Source organism: Pezoporus wallicus, unplaced genomic scaffold, assembly GCF_028554395.1.
Source record: "Pezoporus wallicus isolate ANWC-B61680 ecotype Strahan unplaced genomic scaffold, APGP_CSIRO_Pwel_v1 contig_4847, whole genome shotgun sequence".
In the NCBI taxonomy this organism is placed as follows: Eukaryota; Metazoa; Chordata; class Aves; order Psittaciformes; family Psittacidae; genus Pezoporus; species Pezoporus wallicus.
Genome location: NW_026642717.1, coordinates 1,152,216 through 1,162,378, shown reverse-complemented (window position 1 = coordinate 1,162,378; position 10,163 = coordinate 1,152,216).

The window sequence follows — 10,163 nt, the reverse complement described above, 5'->3', positions numbered from 1 at the left end:
AAGCAACTTCACCTTAATGAGGAGCTGAATTTTCAAAGGGGCAAAGAGGTCTTCCTCTTCACAGGCCACAGCAATACAAATAATGTAAAGCCTAAGTAATGCATATAGTAGAAGGGAAGGGATTGCATCAGACATTAGGGTTCCCTCTTACACCAAAAGCACCCCAGGGTACATTTAATGGCCAACAATTCTTGATGGTGTTCCAGCATGTCTGGCTAACTGCTGATCTGACTGCTGGAGATGGTGAGGTGCAGGCAATAGGTGCCACATTTGCAAGGATGTTGGTCAGTCTTAGGAACTATGTCCCATCTTCCCTTGTTTGCCAGAGCCATCGTGCTATACAGCAGGAGAAGGGCTCTGGGACCACCTGTGACTAGACCTTGCCCTGGCCCAAAGTGGGAGAGCAGTATTGTGCATTTGGAAATCTGGGCTTCCATGTAAAAAGTTCTGGGATCTATTTTGACAGAAGGTAAATTTTAAAGTGTTATTATAATGTGAATAATGGCATGAATTGAGAAGTGATAGTTATTGTGAACTAGTTAAGAATAATGTGGATTTAAGCTTTCCCTTCTGGGCTCTGGTCTTTGACCCTGGCTGCACTTACAGTGTCATTTTGTGTATTGCAAGGAGGAAGCACCTGCAGTTAACATGAAACTTGGGCTTTTTGTTAAAAAAAAAAAAGAAAGAACTCAGTCACTGCACCCACAGGACAGCTAAGCATTATTGAAAATAAGCTGAATAGACTTAAGTTGTAAGTAACTTAAATTCACTGGTAGGACAGAGGTACACATTTTCCCCATTTAAGTAAGCTACCTTGTGGCCTGGCTGTGTGCTGGGGCCATCACCTGGTGGAATTGTGCAGAGCTAGCAGTACAAGACCGCTTTCATTACCAGCTGTATTGTTAGTTCAAAGCTAGGATGCAGGTGAATGCTTCCAGGTGAACCATCAATTCCTGTGAGGTAGCCAGTATACAGGCAGAAATCAGGATGAATTCCCAGCCCTGCATGTTAGCAGACAAGGAGCAGGCACTGCAGAGCTCTTGCACAGTCAGTGTTGCTAGTCCGGAGCAGCAGCCTGCCCCGTCTTCCTGCTTGTGATCAGAAATGCCCTATGGATTTGTGTTTTCATATGCCTTTTGTTTAGGATTTTGCATGAAGAAGCCATTCTGTGCTAGACCGTGGGTTTTTTTAAAACCAAATGCCAAATTAAGTAGCAAAATTGCAGTCAAATCATGCATGCTGGCAGCACTTCATGTGGCTTGTGTATCCTGTCATATGATCTAACTTGGTGAAAAAATAAACATGCTCAGCTGAAGCATACAGAAACTGAAAGTCTGCCTGAACACTGCTGCAACAAAGATTTACTCATTTAACACCATACTGAATCTTTGCAGAAAGAGCTTGTATAACTTCATCAACTTGGCTGAAGGACAGCAAAGAATCACTAGTTTTGACGACTCAAAATATTAAAACTTGTGTGGCTTTTTAAAGCCACAAAACATTTAATTTTTTAAATGTTTTACATTGAAGTTTGACCCCCCAAAAAATCACTAATAATTTCTAACTACTTTTTTTTAATGTCTGTTTTCCTAGAGGATGTTTTTGCTCGTGTTTCTACATACTTTTCTTGCAGATGTGGTATACTGATCTTTTTTTTTTCTTTTGAATGAAAACAGAGACTCTGATACAGCCACTTAGCTTCAGAGCAAGGGAACATATAGGCCCCTCTGCTGCAAATAATGTTACAAGATTAATTTCAATCGTAAGGTTTGATAAAATGCATAATTCTTCAATTGTGGCCATTTCTACTGTGAAAGAAAAGCCAAATGAGAGTAAACATATGGGCAGAATTCCATAGACAGTTGTAGATTATGGATATACATTTCTGAGCTGATTACGAGAAGCTCATTTTATAGCTAATGGAGAGGACCAGGAGCTTTTACAGCAGAGTTCATCTTACGTGGAATAGATGTTAGCTGTAGATCCAACAAATCATGCTTTAAAAGTTCCTGAAATTCTCTGTTAGTTGCAAAGGGGAATTAGGCTCAGTCATCTGTGTTCTACACTGTCCTAGTTAGATATTTTCATATGCATGTATGGCTGAATTTGATATATATAGCTCTATCTGATATAAATGCATCATGCATTTCCCCTCAGTTTAAAGCAAAAGTTTCAGTTGATGGAGCCTCTTATTTTTACAGAAAGTCTCTGGATGAACTAAGTTTAAAGGTCCAAGAGGGGAGCTCAGCAGGTAGGAATTGGAATGGGAGTTCAAGCAGAGTTGGGGGCATGGACACCAAGAAGCTTCCAGCAGAAGCCACCAAAGAGGGGGTTACTGCAGAAACCTCCAGTTTCTCTTAGAGGCAGGACAACTGTGGCACATGGGTTCAGTTTTTGTACTTGGGTCTAACATATCAGTGTGTATATTCTTGCAGATCTCAAGGAATTAAATTGGTAATGTGACATTGAACTATTGTGTATTTCTCTGTGCAGGGCATATAATTGTGTGAGTGATTTCCTAGAGTCATTTCAGAGTGTGGTTTGTGTGCTTTATAAGCTGTCTCATAAACTCAGCTACAAATAATTTCTTCTAGAGAAGGCTTAAGATCACAAAAGCTCATGAAAATACAGCAGTTCTTTGTACAAAGCATTCCCACCCTGCTTTCACCAATTCACAAAATGTAGAGCGGTTTGCTTCATTTACAGTGCTACCCTTTCAATACAGACAGTTTGACTGCAGAATTAAACTAATGGAATTAAAGAATCTAATAATAATATGCCTATATTGTCAGTGGGAACAGATATGACTCACTTGGAAGAGAAATCATTATTGTGCTCATCGGTGACTAATACAGTCTCAGCTTTTAAAATCCTTTATGTGAATTCAGACCTTGTAAATCTGGATTCAACAAGCACACCTCCTCCTCACCGATAAAAACAAGCATGGCATTGTGTAACCAATGCCCTACAGCAACTGCACAGATGCGTGGTGCTTCTCAGGAAAGCAATTACTGTCTTTTCTTCTAGCTTAGTTCTAAAGCAGCCGTCTCACAAAATGGGTGGCTTTGCCAGCTGATTTATAATTAGTGCTATTTCAGAAATGGAAGAAAGAGAATGAGGGATGAAGTTTTCTGACTGCTGTAGCTGCCCAAGAGGGTGCCTGATCTGGACCATCAGTGCAGAGCGTGGGACATCCTGCAGCACTCCACATTATGTGAAGTCAAAATGAAGCTACTTATTTTTCACCTTTTTTATACCCCTGAAGAATGCGAAGAGTCATGCCAGTCACTTGACTCACATCCCTCTGGCATCATTCTTGTAATGGTTCAGATGGTTCCTGGTTCAGAAGAAACATGCAAAGGCGCAAGTCAGAGCTGACGCAGCTGTCCTAGTGACAGCTGTTTGTGACTCTGTACTTCCCTGATCTAGTTACTCTATCTTTAGCAACTACACATAATGGCATGCTTTTTCTCTGGTGCATATTCTTTACCACGCAAATTGCAAAGAGCGGTGGATAGTTGGAGAATGGCTGTGAACTATTCTGATTAAAACTTGTTTTGCTCCTGTGCCAGTATTTAGGGAGAAAACACCAGGCATGGCCTTCGACTCATGCAGCCACTTTTTCATACTCCTCCCTCTTCGGGCCCCAGATTTTCTTTTCAGCATTTTTTGCTTACATGAGTTGCTCCCCATGTTCCTTCACTTCAGCTTACTCCCATAAGCTTCCTTCTGGGATGGGAGCATCTGCCTTCACAATTACAAGAAAACCAGAGGGAAAGGAGTCAGGATTATGTCTGTTGGACTGCCATCAAGCAGTATTTCCACCCCATACATTACAAAAATGTTACTCACAACTCTAATGTGAACTTGTATGTACCTGCTTGCATTCAGCTGACTGCATATGTCTCATACTGACTCAGCAATGGGAATAAAGGATTTATGAGCAGGCTCTTAATTTAAAGCTCCTCAAAAAGTGTTTTACGATTGGTGTAAGGATGATTAAAGCTTACTGTGTCATTAACCAAGATAGATATATTGAGTTACCAGTTGTCTTTGCCAGTCCCCTGTTGGTATCTGGGACACCCAGGAGTTTCTCACATGGTTAGTGGAAATCTAGGGCTTGATTCACGTGCACACACATAAACATCTGACGCCATATGAGGTATCCTAAGGTAAGCCACACATCCATGTGGAGCAGAAAGACATGATACAGAATCTTAGAATGGTTAGGGCTGGAAATGACCTTAAGATCGAATACTGGTGCTGTTATGAACAAAGCAGTAGCTGAAAGCCAAGTGGAGTGCCTATAGAACCTTTGGCGATACGAGACCCATGTGGGCAACTGGACTAAACCCGTAATCACAGCACTTTGAGAGCCCTGTGAGTGGCTCTGCTGACCCAACATGTCTACCCCACGGCAAACTTCAGTGCTGTCTGGGCTTCAGCTGACCATTTTGGCCAGACTCCACTGCCTGCTAGCAAGTCACCTCCCTCTGCATTTTCAGCTGCTTGGGCTCCACAGACTAGCCCTGGTAGGGTCCAGCCCCGTAGCCTTGGTTAAGCACACTCAGGGCATCACTACACCATGAGAAAGGGCTGCACAGCAGAGCCGGGCAAGGCATAGCAGAACCAGAGGTAAGGAGGTAAAGTTGTTGAGGTGAGGTCCAGGAGAAAAACACTAATGTGAAAAGGTATAAAATGCTGAAATGAAAAGCAGTCAGAAGATGGCAGTTTGGTGACACTGGCCAATGAAGACTCACCTGATGTTTTGCAGGTGAAGGTGAACACGTTGATGCTTAGTCTAGTAGCTTGTTAGTCATAGCTACCTCTATTAACCAATAAATTATTACTTTACACTCTTAAATTGTGTACATCTGCTTGCAGGGTATTTTTGCAGATCATGAACTGTATTGAGCAAAGTGACTCACGGGGTACAGACTGGTAAGAGATGCAGGCCACAGAGAATTTTTGTTTATTCTGAAAGAGAAGTTACAAAAGCTGAAAACAATTGTGCAGTCTGGTGTTGTCATAACTATTCATATTACAGATTTATAGCTTGGATTTTATGGGGACTATGTTAGTGTCAGCAATATAAAGATGGGAGAGAAGAAATGAATTAACTTCTCCCACCCTGAGGAACTTTTAAGGATGCACTGAGTTCATGGGAGCAGGAAGGTTTCCTGGGAGAAGGTGAACTGAGGAAAGCAGGAATGGCATTTGTGATCTGTCAAGAGAACACTAAAGGCAACGCTCAAGTTTCTGCATGAAAAGGCTTTATGAAGAATTGCAGAATTTGGAATGATGGCTGCTACTTTATAGAGAGAAAACATGGAACTGAACTATGAAATGAAATTGCTAAAGGAACAGGACTGGAAACAGTGCTGAGCAAGCAGAACAGGACTGGTGGGGTGAGCTGAGTTGTGTGTGTCTGCTGCAGAGCTTGTATTCAGCACTTGGGATGTGAGACCAGACAGCATAATGAATGGCATACTGGCAGTCAAAAGAAGTTCAAGCAGCTGCGAAGGGAGTATTGAAAGAAGCAATTTGTGGATCAGACCACTGACTTGCCAGAAGATGATTCAGTCTTTTAAAAGGGCACTGCAGAACAGCAGAGTATGGTTTCACCTCTGAGTGCAGGGCCTAGAGACAAAGATATTGGCCCCTGGGACCTTTTGATTTGGCTCAGTCCTTTTGATTTGGCTCTGCAGGGTTTCCCAGAAGCCACACCCCTGTTCTCTCTGTATACTGCTTTGAAAAAGGAGTTGAAACAGATTGTGTTTCCTACAGTTCAGATGGCTCTGGCTGTTACCAAAGCAGTCCCCAAAAGTGGTGGGGATGTGCATGAACAGGGAAAATGCAATCAATAGTTGAGTTAATGTCAGAACAAGTAGGAATTGTATCACAGGTGCCAGGTCCCTTGAAGAGTACCCCTGCAAAGTGGATGGTGGGGCTTCTAGTGTGTGTAGGAGTGCTGGTTAAAGGTTTTAACTTTATTGCAGACACCCTTCACTCCATCCAATCAGGCAGCTTTATCAGTAGCATTTGAGGAACTCCAGCTGCAGCATTGGGTATAAAGGAGTCTGAAAGCATTACCGGTGCCCAAATTGCTGGATGGTTATCTGGAATAACAGAAAGCTGGGGAAGGACATGGTTCAGTGTACATACAAGCATCATGTTCTCTTGGCCTGTATTTTGTGAAAGAAAGCAGCTTGGAATACATTATGAAATGTTCTGGCCTGCACACGAGGCCACTGTTTATTGTGTCTCTCACCTTTGCATTCCTCTGTGAGGTGATTAATCCCAACCCTTCTCAATTTAGGCTAATGCATGTTTAGTTGTTGGGTTTGTGTTGTTTCTTTGTGTTTTGTTTTGGTTTTTAAAGCAAGAGCATTAGTGTTTTTTTCTCTGCCTTCTAGTACTCATCAATTCTGAAATAAACCAACCTTCCTGCTTGTAGCAGCTCCTGGTATTATTAAGGAAACCATTCAGTAGAGTATCTCCTCAGACTAGTCCCCTGAAAATCTTACACCTTATCAAAAATATGTTAGTTTGGTCCAAGAGCCATGGTGACAGACTGCTGCATTAAATCAGTTCTTTTTCCTCTGGATGTATTTATATAAATGAATCTCTTATTTTAAAAAATGTTCTGGAGATGATGAACTGTTTAAAATCTGACTGCCAGCGTGAACTATAACTTGAATATGAACACCCATTTTATGGTGTGCGTACATACCAAGATTACATAAATATGTTGCACCTTTTTAAGGATGTTAGATGCATGTAAGGGATTTTATGCAAGTTAGCTATTTTTGTACTTAGTATTTTTTCAGTACCTTTTTGCTCAAGACCATAGCTCACAATGCTTAAAAGTGAAAGAGAACAGGCTGGCAGGAACAAAGGAGACTGGATATCTGACCTGTTTACAACAAACATGTATACAGTTACAACAAAACACGTATACAGCAAAATGAGAAAGGTAACACAGAAGGTATCAGGGAGAAAACAAATGAAACAGTCTGTTAGAGTCTTTTTTAAATGTAGCCATTTGAAGATTGTGCATGAGCTAATGAGCAAATATTAATACAGTGGGAAATCAAGTCAGATGTCAACCATATGCCACCGTATCAGAAGAGCCCAAAGAATTTACCAACCAGACTTATTTCTCATTTTACACACAGCTGAAATGGGTGAAGTTGATGTGTTTGTCTGTAATGGAGCAAATTAATATGTGGCCACAGGTAAGTATTTATAATGTGAGCAAGAAATTTTGGTGTTCATGATCTGATTTCCCCACCAAACAGGACGTAGATAAAGCTGCAACAAAAAAAAAATCACTATGTGATAATATCATGCACATCATGCAGTACAAAAACAGAAAAATCTCAATTTAAGAAAAAAATATTCTGCAATGACTATTGCAACTGACAGGGAAAGTAAGTATGTCATTAAAGCAAACAGCTGCTACTGCATATGATGACCTGTTAAGGGTTACCTTCTTTAATTCTTCAACTTATTCTGATGATCATACAAAAATGGAGGGAGTTTATAGGTTCTTTAAAATTTGTTTTAAAAATCCCTACAGTTCTTTCACAGAATGAACCCCTTAGTATAAAGCTTTATCACAGGAATGCAATTTCACATGCAAGAAAACCCAGTTTTGTTTTAATGAGGAGAAAAAATTTGTTCCATTAGAAAACAAGAGATCTCAAATAATCCATTTGAATTATGTTTTATCAGAGTAATTTGCTCCTGTCATTACACTTCCATGCACAGAATTTCAGAAAGACATTCCAGCACTAACGTTTTAAATAGCCACGTTCCAGTGCATGCTCAAGGATGCATTTTAACTCTTCAAAGAGCCCATTATGTACTCTGGGTTGCTGCCTACTGAATTACTTACAGAGATTTCCTCAACTGCAAGTTGTTGGAACTAATGTTTTATAGTTATTCCGCACCTGACTTTAAAGCATCTATGGGATACTAAATTAGGCTGGGTTTATTCTAAACCAGTGTTTTAAGGAGACATGGCTAGTTCAGTAATGGGGCCTACCATGTCTAGGCAACTCCGATGACAAATAAAAATGGAAACTCAACAAGTCAGGTATTTTGGAAATACTGCACTGTTTGGGAATTTACTACAATTTCTAATTTTAAAAAAGGTAGCTCAACACTGCCTTGTCAGAATTGGCCCTGGTAGCATATGTGGTATTTCATCCCTTTAAAATAAAAACTAGAATCTCAATAAAATTTAAAAGAAAAAGCAATAGATTTGAAAGAATAGGTTCTTTAAAAAAAAACCAGCCTTGCATGCCTCGCTCAGTGCTCAATCACTTCAGACAGAATATGAAAATCTGAGGTTCCAATTAGAAAAGGATTACTCAAAAGTAAAACATGCGAGTCATCACCTAAACTGAAAATACCAAACAGTAAAACTAATGCATTCTTAATGTTCTTTCAGTGTTATAATTAAACACATTTGAAACGTAAGTGATCTGGCATAAATTATGCTTACTCTGATAATACCCAATTAGAAATTTTGTATGTTAGCAAAAGTCACCTTCACTAAATTATGTAACATAGTCTCTGCCAAATTCTGAAGGGGACTACAAGAGCTAACTTCATTGTGTTAAGTAAGTTAATAGTCTCCAAATACAAGGGCATGCACGACTACATAGAACTCAGGCCAAATATATGCAAACTACATTCTTTAGTTAGGATTCATATCATAGCCAGTATGATGAGACACTTTATTTAAAAAATAGTAATTTAGAAAAAAAAAAAGAACTGTCTGGTTTAGCCTGGTAGGTGCTCTTTGTCTCACAGTCACCTGTACCTGAAGGAATAAAGGCAGGACAGGGATTGTGACCTGATAGTGGGACTCAATAAGAATGAAAACGTGGAGCCAGGAATTATGGCAGTCCTTCAGTGAAGTCCTGTGGACCAGAGAGCTATCAGAAGGTGACTTTTACCCACCATTGCTGTGGTGAACTCTGAAGACTGCTTTGTGTTACTTTAACGGAGGGTTCGGTCAGAAGAGCTGTCCTCACCCAAGATGACAGGTGGTGACAGTGTGAAAGGAATTTGAACTCTGTATTTTTGAAGCATTCTGCTTTGATTACAACTGCTATCATTACGCTTCACATTGACACAAGAACTTGTACTTTCTGCTATTCTCAGCGTTTCTCACCTTCCTGAGAACCTAGAACTGCATTACTTATTGAGTGAGTCTTGGTGGAGCTGAGCTCCATCTAATGACTAGCACCTTTTTCTAAGAACTCCACATGTATTCAATAGACTAATACCAAAAGAGACTATTTGTTAAAAAAAATAAGTCATTGCGTCAGGCAGCAGTAAAGGGTTTGGAAACTACTGGTCTCCCTTTTGGCAGGTATCTGTATAGAGAGCCTTTAGCACTCACGCCAACTGGCTCTACCAGCTCCTGTATTCAGTATATTTCTACAGCTTCAAGATGTGCCAATATACAGCATACAGAAACTCTGCATTTGCATTCAGACCACAACAGAATTTAGACTTGCTTACCACAAGTTTAGCCCCTTGTTCCACAGAAACAAGCAGACACTGGGAGTCTTAACTCACTGACAAGACATGCATCATTATACCTTACCTTGGCTAAGGGAAAACTTTCAAATTCCATTCACCCGTCTTTCTCCAGAGCTATCTCAGTTACGAGCACATCAGTTATGAATGAGTGAGGTACACCTCCCCTTACCCGTTCTGGTGTATGGCAAGCTGCCTCCTGTTCAGGTCAATTCTTCCCACACCCCAGAGCTGCCACCACCACAGGACTGCGCATGCAGTTGGTTTGTGGAAGGACTGGGAGGAAAAAAAAAAAGAGCTGCTCTTCTGACCAAAAACTATAATTTTGTATCATTAATTAAACAAAACCAGTGAATACAGAACTTGGAAAGCAAGTTTTACTTCTTTTTAGGTTTGAGAGTGCTCTGCTGTCCTGGCTGATCCTGTGGTAAGTCTGCCCATGTTCAATAGTAAAATATAAAGTAGTGACGTTCGCTGATTACTACAACAGGTATTGTCCAGTCCTCATTTTAATGGTCTCTTCTTGATTTCGGTCACAGACGTACCCCTGTTAGAGGGAATCAGAACCCAGCACTCACATCTTTAGGACTTCCTATCAGTACATC